This window comes from Lepidochelys kempii, chromosome 14 (assembly GCF_965140265.1).
Source record: "Lepidochelys kempii isolate rLepKem1 chromosome 14, rLepKem1.hap2, whole genome shotgun sequence".
Taxonomy (NCBI): domain Eukaryota; kingdom Metazoa; phylum Chordata; order Testudines; family Cheloniidae; genus Lepidochelys; species Lepidochelys kempii.
In genome coordinates, this window is record NC_133269.1 from 2,875,177 (window position 1) to 2,896,614 (window position 21,438).

General features: G+C 56.3%; 1 protein-coding gene across 3 annotated transcripts in view; it reads right to left on the reverse strand.

The window, feature by feature from the left end:
• The window catches only part of AATK (apoptosis associated tyrosine kinase), a 68,368-nt gene that overhangs the window by 46,735 nt on the left and 195 nt on the right, over positions 1 to 21,438 (reverse strand). Inside the window, exon 1 of one of the 3 annotated variants that reach the window (XM_073311964.1) lies at positions 19,587 to 20,845. The exons of 1 other annotated variant lie outside the window; for it this stretch is intronic. The gene's annotated coding sequence lies outside the window, so the exon portion shown is untranslated. Of the gene's footprint in view, positions 1 to 12,870; positions 12,886 to 19,586; positions 20,846 to 21,438 lie in introns of those variants that run through there. One more of the 3 variants, XM_073311962.1, reaches the window with a different exon arrangement.

Below are 21,438 nucleotides of genomic sequence, written 5' to 3' on the forward strand. Positions count from 1 at the left end.
GCTCATCAGAGTCCCAAGGGGCATTAGAGACAGTCCGGGGAGCCTCACAGCCCCCTGCCCTGGGCCCCACACAATGAGGGCACTGGTATTACCCCTAATTAACAGATGGGAAAATTGAGGCACAGGGTGATTCAGAAATACTGCCAAGTATAGAAGCTAAAGAGCCTGGCTCCCTGCCCCTGCTGCCATGACGACTCCCCTGCCTGGGGTGAGGATACCGGACGGGGTGTCTGGAGGGAAAACCAATGAGTGTTCCCTGACTGTTCCCAAGTTTGCTGTGGGGCCCAGATGCCATGGTGAGGGGCACTGGATACACCCCACCTCAAAGGTCACATCCCAAGTCGTGTTTCCCAGCCGCTCCTCTCCCCTGTCCCAGCCATGCTGGGGCTCAGCAGCAGATGGGGGGTGGGGTGATTGTTTTCTGTCCAGGGAGGCTCTGAGAGGACTCTGGTTTCAAGCCAGCAGATCCGCTGGGCTGGGGAGGGGGTTATTAGGAGTTAATTGTGCCCCGGGGGCGAAGTGACTCACGAAGCCACGTTCGCCACAGAGCGCTCCCCCTCCCCGCCAGAACCCATGCGCCGCTGAGGCTGCTGCCAAATGCATGTGCACTGGGAAGTGCAGAAACCGGGTCTTTTCCTTTGATGGGGCCGGCGAGGCTGGGGAATGGGACTGACAAGCCACTAGTCCAGCTGAGCCACAGGCCAACCCATCCCCCTCACAGCAGAGGGCCGCCACTCCACCAGGCCCCGGTCCCCTCCGCACCCACCTTGCTCCCCTTGGTTTGTGTGACCTGGGAGAGATTGGGGGGGGGGGGGCAGAAGCCCCAAGAATTGCTGATGGATTTAACTCCATCCCAAAGGCCCTGCCCACTCTGGCTCTACTGTCTCCGCTGGGATTCACACCTGTCCCCATCAGGCAGGCGTCCGCACACAGAACTCACCCTCATGCCCTGGCCAGATCCACCGTGGAGAACAAAACCCCTGCCTACCCAGAGGAAGGTGGTGACTCGCTTAGCCACCGTCTGGGCTGTACTGAAGCCATCAACGGTTCCCAGCAGGGAATTCACATGGGAATTAACCACGTTACAGAAAACCTTGGGCCATTTGCACACAGAGGGTATTCCTGCTTCGGGGGCTTATCCCCACAGGGGCTCAGCTCACTGCCCACGCCCCACGCGCTAGGGTGTGACAAGCGGCCACACCACCAGGAACTTGAGCAATTCCTGCAGCAGCAGGCCTGGTTCTGGGACAGTGACACGGACTTCGACCCATGCAGACAGGACAGGGCCTCAGCCTCCAGCATGTCCCCAAGCCCCTTGTGGGGCTGATCAGATGATATTCCTCCATTTCCATGGTGCAGACTAAATTGCTGGAGCCCTTAGGCACAAGCGGGTCTGAGCAGGACAGTGGCTCCGAAACTTTCTCTCTGGATATCCAACGTGTCCCAGCTGTCAGGGCCTCAGCCAAGGATTCCTGCATCCCAGCCACCACCTCTGCTCCCGCCCCAGAGAGAAGGTAAATGCCGGGCCTTCCCCGCACTCCAACCAACAGCATTCCTATTCCTGACATCAGGGCTTGGAATCCAGATCCCAGTCGGGGTTGGGCCCAGCTGCAAACTCTGGGTACACAGAGCCCTTGCAAGAGAGCTCTGGGTAGCCCCAAAGCTTGTCTCCTGCACCCACAGCTGTTGGCCCAATAAAAGATATTCCCTCCCCAACCTTGGCTCTCTAAGGCGGGATAGTGACTTTTAGCCTTGTGAGCCGCAGAAGGCTCCTTCCCCCACTCCCTGTGCTCTACTCACGCCCAGCTGCAGAGCTAAGCTGTCAACTCGGCCATCACTTTACCAGCCAATCTAAAGTGTCTAAGGACAGGAAAGGATCTGGGGATGAGGGCCAGGGCAGAGGGGGGCAGATTTGAAGGGTGACAGCCTTTAACAAACAATGGAATTGAGCTCACGTTCCACTGCTAAATGAAAAGTGACTGGCTTCTGCCAGCTGTCGCACGACATCATGCACTACCCAATGAACGGCATTTATGTGAGTCTCAATTAACAATCAAACAGGACAGTTAAATACTGCCTGAGGTGCCGTTCCAGCATGGATCCGCGGTAACTCCTCATGGCGGGAACTCTCTGAAACCACCTAGCGATCAGTTATCCTGGAGAGAGAACGTCACACCGAACAGACCATGAGAGGTGATGCCACACCAGGGGCCAGGGCCGTGGTGGGTCCATCCTTGCCTTCCACTCCCAAAGTGCAGCAGTAGGGGCTGCCTATGGGGTTACCTGCAAAACTACACCATGTAGGTCTAGGAAGTCTTCTGCTGCCGACAATGCTTTGGGGCTCTGCACGCACCGCTGGGACTGATCCCAGCAGGGGACGGTGCAGTGTGATCTTAACAAAGGGCAGGGTAATTATAGAATATCAGGGTTGGAAGGAACCTCAGGAGGTCATCTAGTCCAACCCCCTGCTTAAAGCAGGACCAATCCCCAATTTTTGCCCCAGATCCCTAAATGGCCCCCTCAGGGATTGAACTCACAACCCTGGGTTTAGCAGGCCAATGCTCAAACCACTGAGCTATCCCTCCCCGCAAGAAGACACCCCTGCACAAAGAGGGATGAAAGGACCTGCCAAAGCCCAGGACTGAACCGAGACCTTTAGATCGTCAGTCTAACGCTCTCCCAACTGAGCTACTCCAGACAGCCTGCTGAAGGAGGGCGAGGGGAGCCGGGCTGGCAGCAGCCTGACCAACCATGTCAGACAGAAATGGCTGGCGGGAGTGGCGGGGGCCACGCCTACACTAACACACAGCTCTCCACTGCTGGAATTCCCCCCTCCCGTAAGGCACAGCTGCCCGGGCACTGGATTGAATGCTCCAGGATCCTGCAGCCACGTGTGCGCGCTCCAAGCCATGGCTGGGTATCTCCCCAGGGCAAAGATCACCAGTCCCCAGCCCATCTGGGGCTTTTCACCCCCGTGATGCAGACAACCTGCGAGTGGACTGCCCATCACCCCCACATACTGGAACTGACATTCCCCCACAGACAGACAGGTGTTGATCTCACTCTAGTCAAGGCTAGGGACACAGGGGAGCTGTGTGGGACAGAAGGCAAAGGTCCTGATTATACCTCAAGAGCCTGCCCCAGGCAGAGGGCAGGGCCTCCCACCACCTGCCAAGCCAGCCACACATTCACCCCAATTGCAAACTGACCCAGCAGCTGCATCTTGACACTGACTCGCCAGGGGTGAGGGCAGAGCTGCACCCCCGGTACGTGGCTGAAACGTGCCCGGCGTCCCGCCTGCCACCCTGCCCGCTCTTCAGGGGTGAGCTAAGCCAGCATTAGATCAAGGCTCCTGCAGCTGGTGCCTGGCGGGAGCTCTGGCCCTGCCCATCCTTAATGTAATGGCAAATAACCATTAAACCAATTCCATCCCAGTCAAGTTCTCACACTGCGTCCAGCACTGCAGTATCCAAGGTCGCCCACTCCACGCTAAATCTCAGGTCTCCAAAGCCCTGCTACTGCCCCAACCCCCACCCGTCTTGTCTGAAATATTGGGGTGGGGGGCGGGATAAAGGTCCAGTAGATAAATAACCCAAGAAGCCAGTGCCCCACAGGAGCTCTGACCATGCCATGAGCTCTACAGATCCCGTCCCATTGGGGCTCCCATGCCGTCCAGATCACCATGAAGCGCTGACTGCAGAGGACCAGGGAGGCCAATCCAGTCCTAGCAGCCATCAACGCCCATCGCCTTCACTGCAGGTTAGAACACCAAAAGACCAGAAGGCTGTGACGAAGTGGGCCTGTTCTTAATGTTTCCTCCGAATATTGTGGGGGTGCCTCAGTTTCCCCTAGGCAGTTCTTAAGTATCTAGGGGGTGGGGTAAGGGTGTATGATCATTGCAGAGCCCTAGAGGGCCGGTGTGTGCAGGGGTCTGGACACAGAGAATGGCCGACACCCTGTTTCCTGGCAACTGATGGCCTGGGCCCTTCCCCACTGCAAGGTGAGAGCTGAAGGGTTGGAGAACAAAGGAATCAGGTGACCACCTGGCCCGGGAAAGGAACAAAGCCCAGAGGAGGAGGGGCTGGAGGGAGTTTCAGTTTGGGGCTGGCTGGGACATGGAGTGAAGTGCAGACGTGGTTGTCTGGCTCACGGCCCCCCAAAATGGACCCAGCTGAGGGGTCCCGTTCTCTGCACCTGCAAGCTCTGTTTTAGACCATGTTCCTGTCGTCTAATAAACCTTCTGTTTTACTGGCTGGCTGAGAGTCACGTCTGACTGCGGAGTTGGGGGGCAGGACCCTCTGGCTTCCCCAGGAGCCCCGTCTGAGCGGACTCGCTGGGGGGAAGCACACGGAGGGGCAGAGGATGCTGAATGCTCCGAGGTCAGACCCAGGAAGGTGGAAGCTGTGTGAGCTGTGTGTCCTGAAGACAGGCTGCTCACAGAAAGGCGACTACCCCAGAGTCCTGACTGGCTTCATGGGGAGCAGTTCCAGAGCATCGCCCAGGGACTCCGTGACAACTGGTGGCAGCGGTGGGATGTACTGCACCCCGTGGATGGCGCTTCCTGCAGTAAGTGACTGGGGAGCAGTAACACGAAGGGGGATTGCCGAGGACCAGGCCTGCTGAAGGCTCGGAGAGGAGCGGTTTCGGGGGGCGGTTAACCCCTGGGAGTGTGTGACCAGCGAGAAGGACTGTGCAGTAATAGGGTCCCCCTGGGGACTGCAGCGAGCAGTCCAAGGGGCGGAGGAGTCTGCAGCTCGACCCTGGCAAAGAGGTGGTGACCTCGAGAAGGGCTGGCACACTAGGGGTTCTCCCTGGAAACCGTGGGGAGCTGAGAACACACGGGCCTGTGAGTCCACAACACCTTGGGAAGAGCGGAGTGATGGTCTGTCCCCGTCTCCTTAAGAAGGACATTGTAACCCTGTGCAAAAAGAGAGGGTTGAGCGTTGGAAAGTTCACCAAAGCAGAGTTAATCGCGCAGCTGGAGGAGGATGACCGCTCTAAGGAACAGATTCCTGACCCCAAATGGGGCTATAGCAGGATCTGGGAGCAGCTGGAGTGGGAGCCAGGCATCGCCAAGACTCCTGTCCCCGACCAGACGAGGGTCTTCACGATCGGGTTCCCCATCGGGGGATCGGAGACGGACGGGATTGGAGCTGAGTCCGAGGGAGCAAGAGGACCGTGGGAGACAGCGAGAGCCCGAGAAAGAGCTGCAGAAGCAGCAGCAGCATGAACTGGCGGTGGGGGAGCGGAGAGGCCTAGGGGACCTCCCAGGGGTGAGTGGGGATAGACCCCGGGGGGCCAGTTCCGCAGGGAACCTCGAGACTAAATTGCTGCCCCTGGTTAAGGAGTGGGGGATGTGGATGCCCACCTCACTGCCTTTGAGCAGGCTGGCGATTTGAACCAAGGGGACCCTGCGGAAAAGCCCCGGTGTCTAGCTCCCTTGCTGGGTCCCAAGGCCACAGACTCCATCAGCCAGATGGGTGGGGAGGTGGACAGGCTCCCACTCCTGATCCCAACCTATATGTCTGTGTGGAGTTTCCTGGGGCCAGGCCCCTCGGACTCCCAGTGGGAGCGGAAGGTGATGGTCAATGGGGAGACATTCCTGGAGTGGCAAGGTGCTTGGTAAGGAAAGTTTGGATGAGCCTAGGCAGCCTTGTGATCTGATGGCTGTGTCCAGTCAGCAGGGTGGGAAGGCGAGGAGAGTGGAAGATGAGAGTCCCTGGACCTTACCTGTTAGCTGGGTGGAGAATTGGGACAGTGAAGGAAATGGGTCTCTGTCTGTCAGGGGTATTGACTTGCCTATGGAGGGAGCTACCCTGATCTCCAAGCAGTTGTCTGTGACCAGCCTTGTGTGCTGGGACAAAGGGAATGAGATCCCAACCTGTGTGTCTGGTAAAGGAGAAAATGTGTCCGGCTCTTCTTTGTCTGTGGAGCAGACAGAAGGGGCCTTTCAGCCTGTGATGGTTGAGGGTCGTGCAGTTGTCTCAGAACTGGTTCTGGATTCAGCTAAAGCCCAGGAAGGGAAGGGTCCTAAGTTTCTGTCTGCTCGGGAGAATGGCCCTGTAACTAGGTCGCATCCAGTTAGGGTCTATGTAAAATCCCAGAGACCAGACAATTCTGGTGCTTGTATTTTGCCTGTTGCTAGTGTGTTGTTGGAAAGGGTGGAGCAACTCTGTCTAATCAGGGTGAGATCCTAGCCAGGGCACAAGGAGAGCATGAAGGTGTGTGATTGTGTTACCTACTGAGGGTGTGGAAACCTGTAGCAAGAAGGAAAAGATTCCTGAACTTGTGTGTGGCAAAGGGAAGGAGAATGCTTCTAACCTTTTATCTAGGAAGTCTGTAAGTTTGCCTGGAAGGGGATTGTGTAGGAATCCACCGGATGGGCCAGAGGTGATTCTGGATGTAAGGGAGACCCAGAAAGAGTCTGTTGTTGCTCAGGAAAGTGTTCCCCTAGAGCAAGCCCTAGGTAAAGAGGGTAAGAGCAGAATTTCTGGGAGGGGTGAATTGTTGCATAGAGAAGCCCTAGGGAAAGGAATCCTCATGGAGTCTTTGCAAGCAGTTTACTGCAACTGAAGGGTGTGAAAATGATTTAATCAAGAAAGTTTCAGTTCCTAACAGCCAGAAATTTTCTGTTGTGAATGGATCCACTGACTTTCCTGTTGAAAGATCCAGTGTGGATAGCTTTGAGAAGGTCTCAGATGGAGTGAAAGCTGTTAAGAAAGGTACACCGTCCTCTAACCAAGCGGCTGTGTTTGGCCAGCTTGTTGGGGAGACAAGGCTGTGGAGAAAGGGATGTCTCCATGCTAGTTCTGTAAGTGAACAGTATGTGGCCCAGGTCAAGATGGGGGCCCTTAACCAAGAGAGCCCGAATTGCAGCCCTCCAGACTGGAGCACTCGGAGAAAACCCAATCCCAGTTTGACCCCCTGGGGTTTTGGGGTGGCCAAAGGGCATGGGCTGCAGAAACCTTACCACATGCAGCCTGCGAGTGCTATCGACCACCCCCGACCTAAGGGAGGGCGTGAAACTGGAAGGGCCTGGTGTAACTCCTACCAAGGAATGGGAGAGATGCTGGGGCATCCATGGGAACGTTGGTGGCTTCGAACTTCCCCAGGTCACCGGGTAAAGTGACCCCGCTCAGTTCGATCTCGAAGGGGGGAGAGATGTGACGAAGTGGGCCTGTTCTTAATGTTTCCTCCGAATATTGTGGGGGTGCCTCAGTTTCCCCTAGGCAGTTCTTAAGTATCTAGGGGGTGGGGTAAGGGTGTATGATCATTGCAGAGCCCTAGAGGGCCGGTGTGTGCAGGGGTCTGGACACAGAGAATGGCCGACACCCTGTTTCCTGGCAACTGATGGCCTGGGCCCTTCCCCACTGCAAGGTGAGAGCTGAAGGGTTGGAGAACAAAGGAATCAGGTGACCACCTGGCCCGGGAAAGGAACAAAGCCCAGAGGAGGAGGGGCTGGAGGGAGTTTCAGTTTGGGGCTGGCTGGGACATGGAGTGAAGTGCAGACGTGGTTGTCTGGCTCACGGCCCCCCAAAATGGACCCAGCTGAGGGGTCCCGTTCTCTGCACCTGCAAGCTCTGTTTTAGACCATGTTCCTGTCGTCTAATAAACCTTCTGTTTTACTGGCTGGCTGAGAGTCACGTCTGACTGCGGAGTTGGGGGGCAGGACCCTCTGGCTTCCCCAGGAGCCCCGTCTGAGCGGACTCGCTGGGGGGAAGCACACGGAGGGGCAGAGGATGCTGAATGCTCCGAGGTCAGACCCAGGAAGGTGGAAGCTGTGTGAGCTGTGTGTCCTGAAGACAGGCTGCTCACAGAAAGGCGACTACCCCAGAGTCCTGACTGGCTTCATGGGGAGCAGTTCCAGAGCATCGCCCAGGGACTCCGTGACAAAGGCCCTCGGGTCTGGCTGAGCCCCTGGCTGTCAGATGGGTGAATGCATCCAAACACTGTGAAGCCCGCAGCTGCAGGCGAGGGGGAAATCCCGGGGACAGGTGCTACCCGAATGTGGGGGTTGTGCACATTCCTAACCAATTTCCAGCCTTCACGTCACCATGGCCGAAGACTGAAAAGCTCCGGCAGCCTCCAGAGCCAGCAAAGGCCTCTCCCTTGTCAGCTGCAGAGGTAGCGATTTCATGAGGCCAGAAACCCGCAGGCGACAGTCCAGAGAGCTAACGGCCTTTTCAAGGCACCTTTAGCTCCCTCTGCACGGTGCATTGGAACGCTGAGAGCTGAGGCTGGTTTGCTCCAGACACCTGGATACTGCTGTGACAGGCCCGTCAGAAAGGCCAGAGAGCGATTCGCTGAAGCAGGATAGGTGGCAAGAGCATCAAACAGAAAGCATGCTTCCCGGGCTAGCAGGCCCCCACAGAGACACCCCTAGACTCCATAAGCCAATCTGCATCCTCGGGAACCCGGACGCAGCCCACACAGACTCCAGTGGGAGCTGCACACACACATCCCAGTGCAGTACCTGACGCCGCCCGCCCCTTGGGCAGGGCTGCCCATGGAGCCCCAGGGCTCGTCTGACAGCTGACCAACAATGGGCTCAGTCCAGGGGCCGAACCCTTCTACTGCACACCCGGGTGTTACACCTCCCTGCGCCAGACTAAGGGAGCTGCACATTCTGATGGCAGAGGCAAGGAGCAGACCTGCCAGGCAGCGCTTGTCAGGGGAGCTTTTATGTACCAGGCACGGAGAAGCAGCATGGAGAGGAGCAGACTATTTTTATCAGCCGTGATCAGTGCAGTTACAAAACCAGAAGCCTCCGCTCTGAAGCCGAGCGACAGAGACAAGCAGGGGCCCACGCAGAAGCAAATCAAGTAGCAAACAGAAGATCTCGGATACAGGCCTGGCCCCAGGTGAAGTCAATGGGAACTGACACCCCTCCCCTCTATATAGCCTACCATAAAGGGTGCTGGCAAGGGTGACGCAGCCCTTCCAAACGAAGGCTGCAAAGAGGTGCCACTCCTACCTCCTCACTAGGGACTGGGCACACGGGCCATAGCGGTAACGACTATCAATGGGACACCGTAATGCCCGGGCATTGGATAAGAATTAGACACATTCCCAGAGGGCAGGTCCATCAATGGCTATTAGCCAGGATGGGCAGGGACACAACCCCCTGCTCTGGGTGTCCCTAAACCTCTGACTGCCAGACACTGGGACTGGATGACTGGATGGACCACTCAATACCTGCCCTGTTCTGTTCACTCCCTCTGAAGCACCTGGCACTGGCCACTGTCAGAGACAGGATACTGGGTTTGATGGACCGTTGGTCCAGTGTGGCCATTCTTATGTAATGCCTGTGGCCTCTGCTTACCCATTCTCTGATATGGCACAGGCCAGAACGCTGCTCTCTGGAACGCGGCCAGCCCCGGGTCCTCGCGAAACACAATGCCCCATGGCTTGCCTGCGAGAATGGAGCAGCAGGGAGAGGGTGACCTGCACCCACCCCACCTTCCCAGCCCCACGTACCAGAGCGAATCTCCAAGCAAAGATGGAAGGGAAAAGCTTTCGATCTGTCAAGCCCCAAGTCCAGGGCTCCCCGTTCCCTTTGGTACAGCCCCCGAACACACCTCAGGGGCAGGGCTCCTTCCGAACGCAGACCAATGTCACCCATATTAGCAAGGGAAACGCCCAGCCCTGAACTCAGATCATGGCAGGTCAATAACAAAGGAAAAGGATTTTTAACTGTTCCGATTTAAATTTACCTATAAATGTGGAGCAACATTTTTAAGGGGCCTCAGCCCAGCCTCCAATTTCATGCAACATCCAATCAACAGGCACCAACCAGCAGAACTTGGTCACCTAATGACGTCATTTGCTGGCTGCAGTCAGGTTTGCACTGGGGAGAATTTCCATAGGCCGAACGCCCCCCAGTGCTCCCGCCACTGCAGCATGGTCTGACAGGACACCAGACTGGGAGCCAGGTCTCCTGGGTTCTAATCCCAGCTCCGTCACTGACCTTGCGAGAAATCAGGTCAGCTCCCTGTGCCTTGGTTTCCACAGCTGATAACTCATGGGTAATGATACCAACCCACTTTCAGAAAAGGCTGATGGATAACAGCTAAGCAATGCTACAAGAAGGGGCTCTAAAGCTGGTTCAAACCTCCTCATCTGAAAGACAGCATCTCCCGAAGCACTGTGCCCCCAGTGCTGTCCTGGGACACTGAGCCAGGATTCCCCAGAGGAGAGCGCTCTCCTGGCCATATCAGCACTGCGGGGTTTGCTCAGAAGTGTCTCATCCTAGCCCAACCCCTATCTGATAGGTGACTCTGATGGGCTGTGGCAAAGTTACCATTAAAGTCCAACTGTATGTGGCAGGCTCCTGCCACTCAGTCTTAGCTGGTGGTTGGCACGGTGGCTTTATCTCCCTGTCACACACACAGGGGTCCCTGCAGTGCCCGGCTTGGGCTCTTGAGCAATAAGCGAAGATGCAGCAAATCCCAGGCACTGCAGAGTACATTTGCTCTTGCCTTTAAGTCTTTCTTCTTTCTTGCGCTGCTCCGAGCTCGTCACGGCTCTGGTGTCCGAGGAGGCACACACATGAGCAACATGCTGCCCTGGCAAGGAATTAATTCCTGACCCTTCCCAAGAGTCACCACTGTTTAAAAAACCACCGACATGCCAGAAGCAACCTGGCAAGCCTTCCAAATGCTCCTTCCCCACAGGACAAAGGCCACTGCCTCAGAGCTGCGTGTGTGCTATCGTGGGCCTAAAGACAAGAGCCCAGTGGAGCAGAAACACACGAGTGCAAACACCACAATTGTGTGCCTAATAAGTTCTCATTCAGCTAACTGGCCAGCTAGACACACAACGGCTCTTTTGTGCGAGCAATCCAAGTAACAGCGGGTACAGGGCACGTGCACATTTCTGCAGGCGCAAATCTACATGTCTAGCCCCAAACAGGTGACTGTGAGTTTCACCACATCACCTGCTTACATCTAAAGATAAAAATAACTCCTGGCCTTAAGGGCTTTTATCTGTACTGCACCAGCACAGGGTCTCTCCATGTTCGTGCCCCAGAGGCCAGGCCCGTACGCACAGGGCCCTTGGGATGCTCGCTGGTTTCAAAGGGGAGTTGCAGGCACAGAATCAGGCTCTTCCTCGACCAATAAAACCTGTTTCAGAGGTTGGCACTTGGTTCACATTTGGGGACGAGGGGAAGGCAGGGGGAGGCAATCAACCAATCCATTAAAAAGTAAATAAGGGAAACAACCCAGCTTTGCGTTCTGATTCACAAAGTTTGCTACACAGAAAACGTCATGGAAATGGCGAGACTCTCGCGCTAACTGGATTTTACAAAGCCCATGCGCAGGCAGATCTCTCGCCCAGCATCTGCCTGCTCTGGGTTCTACACAGCCGGCTCAACAAAGCTAGAGCAAAGCACCAGCCGGAAAGTCTTGCGTAAGGGACGTTCTCCCTCCTCCCTTCATTAGTACCCACATGGATTGGGCCTGGTTCTGCTCAGCCGTTTGTGAGAAATGCTTCAGAAAAGTCCATTTGCCTGCCTTAGAATTTCTCTTCATTTCTGTAGTTAAAACCACCACCCGCTTCTCAAGGTGGAAACTGCCGCTCAGCTGTGACGAGGAGAGAAACTGGTTGTGGGAAGAAGGGAACAAGGCGAAACGCAGGACTCTGCTACAACCAGCCTCAACCCCCTTTCCCTGCCAGCGGGACTACGACTTGCAGGGACTTCTGTTCCCCTCCCCAGCACACACTAGCTGCAGGGTTTAAAGCCACCTGCACCGACCAGGGGGCACATGGAGCTCCGGTCTGAACCTTGAGCCGAATTGGATTCCCAGACATGAGGACTGAACAGTACGTGGCTAACACCCCAGCACCCCTAGCCTCACCGGCCAATCAGTTGTCACCCTCTAATGGATGGCTAGCAGCACCATGGCCAGCTTTCTGTCTGCGTAGGGGCCCATCACCATCCCAGGCCCTGATCAGCACCTGGCAGCGTGTGGCCCAGAGGGCTCAGTCCCCTCTCTGGGGAGCTGCAGGTGATCAGCCTGTCCTGGGGAAGACGCCAGCCTGAAGCAAACCCCAGGGGCCAAGCCCGGGGGGCGGATCAGTATCACGCATGGTTCAGGATCAGCGCCCCCTGCCCACGGGTCGGGGCGCTCTGGGCTGCGCGCCGGCAGTTCCGGGGCAGCAGTGACGGGGCCGGAAGCTTTGAAGCAGATTATGTCGTAAGAATCAAATGAAGTCAGTACAAGGAACAGCAAAGAGCCACTGCTCCCTGGGCTGAAGCACCAGCTGCCCCAGTGCCCCGAGTCCCCTCCTCCCTTCGCTTCCCAGGTGAGCGGATCGGCGTGCCACACACTGGGCTCCCTCCGGCGATGCCCACCACCCAGTACAGGCACCGGGGGGCTCGCCTCCCCGCGCACGTCGAGCGTTTAACCCCACGCAGTGTATAAATCCTGCACTGGGCTCGGAGATGGCTTTGATCCCTCCATTGATCACAGACGCTATTATCCGGTAACTGCCATTCCACAGCCCAGCAGCACCACCCCACCGCACTTCCCCGAGGCGAGCGCACTGATTAACACCCCAGGGGGGTTGTTTTCCGGCAGTCAGAAGTGCTGGGTAAGCACCAGGCTCCCCTCACCTCACTGTGCTTCTCCCCCGCCCCCCCAGCTCTCCGTAAAGCACCCTACCTCCGGAGCTCTGTGCTTGAGCTGTGAGCACACAGCAATGCATCCAGCAGGCAGATCCCTGCCGCAGTGAACTCCCACAGCATACACCCTGCAATCAGAGGCCCTGCCCGGCCATCCTTGCTCCAGAGCAGGATCCCTCCAGCCAGGGACCGCGTCTGACACTCAGACTTTCACCACCTGTTCTGCACCCTAATTATAAACTCACCAAGAACACATTCGCAGGGACATGGACGCAGCATGGGAGGAGAGGGTGCCGAGCACAGACCCAGCTGGCTCTCTCTGCCCGCTGTAGAGACAGGCCAGGGAACAAGGGGGAGGATTACCCGGTCCGATAATTTCCTGACACACAATGCGAGTGGCCCGACACGACAGCCCAGTTGCATGCGCTGCCGCAAGGCAGACGGGGGGGGGTCTGCAAACCCCGTCCAGAACCCAACGGGCTGGGGACAGCAGACCCAGCGTAAAGAACAACAACCGCGCCCTTCCCTAAACCTGCACCCGAGGATCGCCCCACCCGTTACAAACACCACTGGAGTCAGCGTCTCCAACGGCCACCCATCCCGCCTCCCCTGCCCTGGCGCAGCCTGAACATAAACCTTCCCTGCAGCCCGCGGGGCCTTCTGGCACATCACGTTCCATGAACCGGGGGTGGGGGACAGGATTCCATGACTCAGAACTGGGCTCTCGGCATCCCGAGAGCTCGGAGCCCTTTGCAACCTCACATATTAATTGCCCTCATTTGCTTTGATGGGGATTTGTATTGTCATCCTAAATGCAATCGCCCATGCCGGGGCAGGGAGAGGGGGGAGCAGAGGGGATGGCCAAGCAGAGAGAGGATGGGGAACAAACCCACCCACAACGTGGAGCGTCACCGATCGCCGCTCTGATCCGGAAGCCCCATCGCCACAGGATAGCAGCCTGCTGCACTGCAGAGCTCCAAGAGTCACCGTTCCCGGGGCTGCCCCAGCACCCAGAGCCAGCCCAGCTGCCAGAGACTGCGCGCGGCTGCTGGCTGAAGGGAACGCTAGCATGCAAAACACCCAGCCTTTGCCACAGCCCTGCCAGATGCTGGGGAGGGGAGATGACGAGCCACCTCCCCTGTGATCTCCTGCTCTCTTGATGCAGGTAGGGGGGCACAATAAGCCATTTTACAGCCCCCTGGTGAATTCCAGCTCTCTTGATGTTGGGGGGGGGTGTACAATGAGCCATCTTACCGTCCCCATCCCCCCCGCAACTACAGCTCTCTTGGTGCAGGGGAGGGGGGTACAACGAGCCATCTTACAGCCTCCTGCCCCGATCTCCAGCTCTCTAGGCAGACCTGATCCAGTTGCGCTGGCTGAAGTTCACTTGTGAAGCCGAAATCTCTTTCCACTTCACAAACTCTCCCCGTGTGGCTCGTTCTGGGTTATCTGATGCCTCGTGCTGCGAGCAGGTCTGCCCAGCACAGCCAGCTATGTGGATGGATGAGGCCCAACAGGAGCCTATGGGAGATGATACTAACTAACCGCCCGGCAGGGCAACCAGAATGCAAACTGCACACCCCGTATCTCCCCTTGATATTTCATAGACTCCTCTGCCCTGCCCCAACACAGCCACTCACTGCCTTACTCCCGCTCTGGGGTTTGTAGAGTGCCGAGTGGTGAAAGGTGGCTTGTTTGCTGCTTGGCTTTTCACACTTTACAGGAGTGTCACATTTCTCTCTCTGACAGCTCCGTTAACCTCAGGGTCCCAAGCAACTGCCACCAGGGGTAACTCCATTCTGCCTGTCTGCAGTCCCAGTCACCCCTTTCGCTTCCTGGCCTGAAAGCTTCCACAGCATTGCAAGTAGAGCTGTTAAGCTGCTGCCATGTTCTGCTCCAGAGGGGGCTGCATTTCAGTGGTGGGTAAAGCATGCCGTGGGCCTAAGCCGGCGTATCAACGTAAGCATGCAAGCCACCTTGGGGTCCCATGGGATAAAATGTGCTCTGAACCACACTGTCACAACCCCCCTCTGCCGGTCATGGTTCTAGCAGGGCTTACGGTCACAGGCTTCCATCCACCTCTTGCACGTCACGCCAGGCCCCATGACCCATGCCCTGCGCACAGCTCCGGGCCCAGCACTGGTGCAGGAAATGCTGTGCACAGCCTGCAGAGGGCGCACTCTCGCGTGTCCTCTTAAAACCAGGGGGCATTTCTGCTGGATTCTTTCTCGAAGGCGGGGCTGGTCCAGTTTCCACCTTTCCCTGAGAAAGCAGCAGCTTTACAGACAGAGTCCAGGGCACAGTCCCTGCGCTCCCCACCCACCTGCACACACTCAGCCTGTGACAATGTAAAGGCAGAAAATAAACCTCTCTCCAATGGCATTAACAGAGTCACAGTCATCTAGTCTGACCTGCTGAGTAACCCAGGCCAGACACCCTCACCCAGGCCTTCCTGCTTCCAGCCCATCCCGTCTGCTTGGGCCACAGCACGCCTTCGGGAAGATATTCAGTTCTTGCCTTAAAAAGACGGCCAGTGCTGAAAACTCCCCCAGCTCCTTTGGTAAACTGGTCCAGGGGTCAGTCCCCTCACTGCTCGATGCTGTACCTCATGTCTAGTCCGAACCTGTCGCCTTCCCCTGGCAGCCCTTAGAATTCACCCCTAGCTACAGAAACACTGTCGCCAGGACTGGAGGCCACACAGGCCCTCCTGCAAAAAGTACGCTGAAGGCAAAGGGCGCAATCAAACCACAGCAGTTCCCGGAACCTGCCATGCATCATCCCAGAGCCATTTCAAGCCACCCCAGGTCCGATCGATGTTTTATTAGCATTGTAACATTTCACCTTCCCTCTCTCTCATTGAGAACACAGAGCAGCAGCCAAATACAGCTATTTATGGAGCTTCAAGGTAGGTCAGATGTCAGGCTTTAAGCGGCTTTGCTCAACCGAATCCCATAAGCAGCCACGGGGCCAGCACCGAGAGCCCCACTGCTTCTGGCAGACTGAACGTTGCTGGTTTCTTCCACACGTGGATGTTTGCACCGGCCTGGAGAAGGCAAGCGAGACAGATGCTGGGACGGACTATGTGCACGGGCCAGCAGGGCACTGAACTGCCTTTGGGTCTCTGCTGCAGACTCTTCAGCATCTAAAGCCCGGAGCATTTTGCATCTTTGTCAAAATTCTTGACCAGAGGCAGAGGCAGGTCACTGGGTCACGCCAGCCTTTCACCTCTGGAGCACTGCGCTCTGGGCGGAGGAGGCCAACGGGGTGACTGTCCTGAAGGCTTCAGTGTAAATGTCCACGTCAGAGCGCACCTGCTCCTAGCCTGAGTGGGGACAGTGGGAAGTGTCCAGCCAGAAGAGGAACAGACGGATGCTGCAGGTCAGGAAGGAAACAGTGAAGTGTGTGGGGAGCCCAGGCTTAGAATCGTGGGGCGCTGTGAGTCGGGACTGAGGGGCATTAGTAAAGCAGTGTCGGAGAAGCTTGCACATCCCCTGCCCACTTTATGTCTTACCCCAGGAACAACCCCTCACTTCCATGGCAAGCCCGTCATCCTGGCTGTCCCTGCGGGAGTGGCCAGAGTCCTACGGTGCTTGAGCCTGCAGGCTGCGAGCAAGCGCCAGGCTCACCCCAAGCCCAGAAGCGAAACACTTTGCAAACCCTGAGCAACCTCGCCACGGATGAAGCCCAGGTAGCGCCCGGGGCGGAGGAGCTGGCATACGGCAGGGGAGTCATGGCTTAGGCTCTGCGGGCTTGGAGCACATTAGCCATCAAGGGCAGTCCCGGTCCACAGCCCAGTTATTTGAAGTTCCAGCCCTAAGAGTTCACCCTGAGCACGCTCAGGCCCGCAGGTGCCATGGACACTGGCAGGAGCCTCCCTCTCCGGCTACCCTACCTTGCTTGGCCTGGGGGTGGGCACTCACTCTCGGCAGGACGTGGGCAGGGCACTGAGAGCTGGGTCAGATCCGCAGGCCCCACACCACGCTCAGACTCTCCAAGACGGACGGCTGCTCACAAGGGCAACCCCCTCCATCCGAGGCAGGCCCAGGAGCTGCCAGTGCCAAAGGGGCAACTCGGGCCCAGGCAGCTGCACCAGCAAATCACACAGGCTGTCGCTGGGGACTCACCCTGAACAAGCAGAACAGAGGTCCTGGTTGAGGGAGAGCATCACCCAGGCCCAGACCCTCCTGGGCCTGACCCAGCAGAACCGCTACCAGGCACGGGGCCCCTGGGGCAGGGCCTCGAGGCTGGGGGAGGGGATCCCTACTGTCCCCCGCTCCCCAGGGCTCAGCTGGGCTTCTCAGGCTTGGCACAAGGCCTGGATCCAAGAGAACAATCTCCAGAAGCCGGGAACTCCTGAATCCCAGCGCCAGCCCTGACATCAGTGGGAAGGGAGTTATGGGCTAGTCTGCGGTCTAGACCTAGGCCAGAGCCAAGCAGCACTGCCAGGCTGAGGAGCAACCCCCAGGTCTGGGAACCCAGGCCCGAGCGCCGCGGGGCACTCCAGGGAGAGTGGAACCAGCTCATCAAGCCCTTGAGAGGCAGCCCCAGGGGGTGGGGAGCTCCTGCCGAGAGGGCTGGGAGCCGACACCTGCTCCAGAGACATTTGCCCCCAGCCCTGCCCTGTCTAGCTCGCAAACAGAAGGCGGGGGATCATTCTGGGCATCCTGTTTTCCCCCCACCTCCCCAAAATGGGCTACACCCTCAGGACCCAGCCCATGGGAGTGACGGCCCCTTGTTCCTGCGCCGATCCCATGGCCAGGCTGGGAGCAGGGTGGGGAGGGGTTCTGACCCTGCTCAATACCCCTCTTTCCCCGTGAAGGACACTGCAGTCCCCATGGAGCTACCAAAATGAGAGAGCGGGATCAGGGCCCAAGGGTGGGTCACATGAGCGTGGGGGTGGGTGGGTTGGCAGTTATGGGGGTGGGAGGGGTGTGTGAAAGACATTGCAGTACATTGGGTGGAAAACAGGGAGGGGAATCATCACCCCGATAAGCTGCCCTCTTCCCTGGATCTGGGAGTTGGCTTGAGGCTCCTTTCGCCTCAAACAAAGAACACCCCCAGCTCCACCCCCTATATCTCACCCCACTGCTAAACCTCAGGCCTGGCACAGCCAGGGGCCAAGTGTCCCGCGGACATGCACAAGGAAGTTTTAGGCTGGGATTTAAAAAGCAGTCTATGGTCACCCAACTTCCATAGAAATCCAGTAAGATCCAGGCACTGAACACCCAGCGAGTCTTTGGTAAATCACAGCCTTCAGTCTGCTTGGAAAGAAGGATGGAGTCTTCAGCATGGCACGGAGTCTGCCACGAAGCCTTTGCACGTCCACTGGGCTTTGGGGGAGAATGATCGGGTCTGGCTAGTGGATTAGACAAGCAAGAATTAAGGAGGTTCTGGAGGCATTCGATAAAGTCTGCTGGGAATCCAAGAGGAATGTGGGCTGATACCCAAGTGCTGATCCTGCACTGGGATATCCCAAAGGGTGGAATAGATGCAGGCAATGGTGGGGGAGAGGGGAAGTTCGTGGATCAAGAGTCAACAGTACAGGAGAGCCCAATGAGGAGAAGTATTCTGATGTATATCAGCACTCAAGGGGTTAGCGACAGACAAGCTGCACAACTCACCTACAGCACAGAGCTGGGGAGCCAAGGAGAAGTTATTTGTTCCGGGAGGACTGGAGCAGTAATACAGCCATACAGGCTAAACTAAGGGGCCAGCACCCGCTGTGGACTGGCAGGTCCCTCACTGTCACGTTCGCACCCTGATGCCCCCCGTCACCCCGACATCACCCCAATGCCTCCCCCCATCTGTGACGCAGTGAACCAAATGTCAGCACTGCAAATGACCTGTATTTCATTCCGAGACATCCCACTGGGGCCGCCTAGTGACTGGCTCCCACCCCCAACCTCTTCGTTGTTTTTAAAGTTTGACAGTCACATGTCTCGACAGGCTTGTTCCCAAGTTTTCCTTCCTCCCCACGGTGTCTGTGGGCCATGTGAATGAGGGGCAGAGTCCCCTGAAGTGAAAGCGACACCATCAACTTGAAACCTAGTTGGGTTTGGGGGGTTTTTTTTAAAAGGACCCAAAAGTAGCTTCAGGCTGTACCCAGCCCCTCCCCCTGCCAATGTTTGTGAGTTTACAATGACCTTCTCTTACTTTAAAGCGTTTCATTCACTCTTGTCCAGCCCCAATGAAACACCCAAGAAACTGACAAGCTGGGGAAACTGCATACTGACCTGACCCGAAGTGGTATCAAAAGCACAATGCAGACAAACTGAGGGAACGGAGAACACTATTTTCCCCCTTTAATTTCTCGCATTGATGGTAACTGTAGGAGTCATTTGTAACAACAAACTAAAATGTTCAGAGGCCAGGCTGCGATCAGCCACTATGGTGAGAAGCGCAGTATAAATCCCTAAAATGGATACATTTTTAAATGACTGCATCCATTTAATCTCGTTTGATGGGATTAGGGTCTCAAATTGAGTGTTTGGTATCACCAACAATAAAACATTTTCCGTGCCAGTCATAAAGGGTTTGCTTCTGAGCACAAATCACACCCAACAAGACCATGAAGTCTCCAGCACAACAAACATGCTTTTGTTTTTTAAAATCACACTTGGAACTGGGTTATGCACAGTTTCTAACAACACTTTGTGCTAGATGCACAGAAATCTTATTTTCCACAGGAGGATGGGGAAACAGGATCCCATTTTTAACAGGCAGAATCTGGAGCAAGGCCATCAAATCTATTGCGTGCAGTGCCTAGCAATGGAAGCTGCTACTTTCATCTATGTAAATTTAGCCCTTTACCAATAAAATGGTTTTGCAGATGCAAATGGCTGATCTCTCTACACAAAGCCTGATGGGAAACCAACCTCATAAGCAGTTAGTTTGGTTGTGTACTTAAACCAAACGCACACACAGGCTTTTTAGCTCATTGTTTTGGTAAACATCATAATACCTGCAGGTATATAGAGCTTGGTGTGCTCAAAGCTCTGTGATTCATTACTGGATCACTCATGATTTTACAAGTAGCAAAATCGATCTCTGCCTTCTGCAGTGCTGGGCCTGTATGGGAAGGTTTTTGAGTAACCGCTGAATGTGGAATTCAACACATCTGACTGCATGTGCGCTTTCTGCCAGGCCACCCTCACCCTACTGTCGTCAACAACTGCCAGAGGAGTGAAACACAGAATGACAAGGGGTAGATTTGCACAAAGCAGCCCCAGGCACAAACAGGAACACAGCCACTTCTCTGCTGTCGGGTCTGCCGTGGGCTCCTGCGGATGGAACACAACCACGGCCATAAAACGGCTGCTTACATAACGTCCAGCTCCCTGAAATGCCTGCATGACCAACTGTCAGCATTGTACCCTAATTACCCCCTCATGCGCTATCAAATATAAGCCAGCTCATCAGCATTTCAGTAACCATCCATCATCTTTTCACAGATTCTATAAAACGGGCTAATGCACCTGGGCCCCCAATGGGAACAGAATCCAGCATGAGCATTTAATGGGGAGCAGAGAGGCTTGATTGCTTGGGTCTCTCCTTCGTCACCACACCTTTTAAAATCACACAAATGCCTTCCGAGGCAGCGCAGACGCCAGGGTCCCAAAACACAGCTGAATAAAACGCAGGGCAGCCGTGAAAGCGGCCCAGGACATTGCGCCATGATCCCTTATCAGCGCCAAACACAGCGGTTCCTTTCTGTCTGACAGCTCCAGGGGAGAACATAAAAGTGACATTTCAAGGTATTAAAGGCAAATTCATGTTTCTTTCATAGCCAGCGGAGTCCATCTTTCACCCCTGCGCAGCTAAGAAGTCGAGACGGCACAAACCAACGGCAGCTGCAGCTAGGGCTGTTAATGCAAAACCCCCACAGGGCCTGCAGCCTGTTTTGACAATACAAGTAAATGCCCAGTAAGACAATGAATGCGAAACCATGGCTCTCGCACACCAGAACAAATTGGGCCTGTTGCAAGGAGATTCGATTTCGTCCCGTCAGCCGATATAAAGCAGTGACATTCCTCACAGCGAGAGGTGGCCGTGGGAGCCAAACCAGCCCTGGCTTTGCAGGAACATTGTCCCTCTGTGAATCAGGGACCCAGGTTCAAATAACCCAAGAGATCCCAAGAGAAAGGCAGCAGGGAAAGCAGCTCCCGTGAAGCTTGCGCTGAGGTTTGGGCTCGATCGCCGACAGGATATCCATTCTTACCCCAGTCCCTACAGCTGAGCTCCAACCACCTCCCCCCTTTAGAGCCAGAGACCCAAGCCACATGGCGCTTGGCTTCATGCAATTTCCCCCTTTAGGCTCAAAGCAATAGGTGGGCAGAACACCCAAGCTGACCCCCTCCTCCCGGTCCCGCCAGGCAGCAGGAGTGGCCCCTGGAGAAACGTTCCTTCTCCCTGGCAGCCAACATGGCGAGACAGGTGTGGGATGTTGAGTGACCTCAGGGACCCATGTCCAGGGAACGCGCCCCCTCCCCAGAGGCTGCCCCGGCTGAGGAATCCGCCCGGCCCTTTGCAGACAGTTATCTCCCTTAGGTCCCTATAAAATCACTGCAAAACAATTGCACGGTTGCAGCAGCATGCATGCATGCATAAATAAATAACCCCCACCCCCACCCCTTAACCGCGGCCCCCCAGGGTCTGACAGCGCTGACGGGGGTCAGGAAGGGTTGATTCCGTGCAAAAAGAAAAATGGGGGGCGGGAGGGGGGGGCAAAGAACAACATGCTCCGGAGACAAGACCCGGGTGCAGGCGGCGGGGGGGGGGGAAGAGAGCCGCAGGCCTGGGGGGGCTCGGGGGGG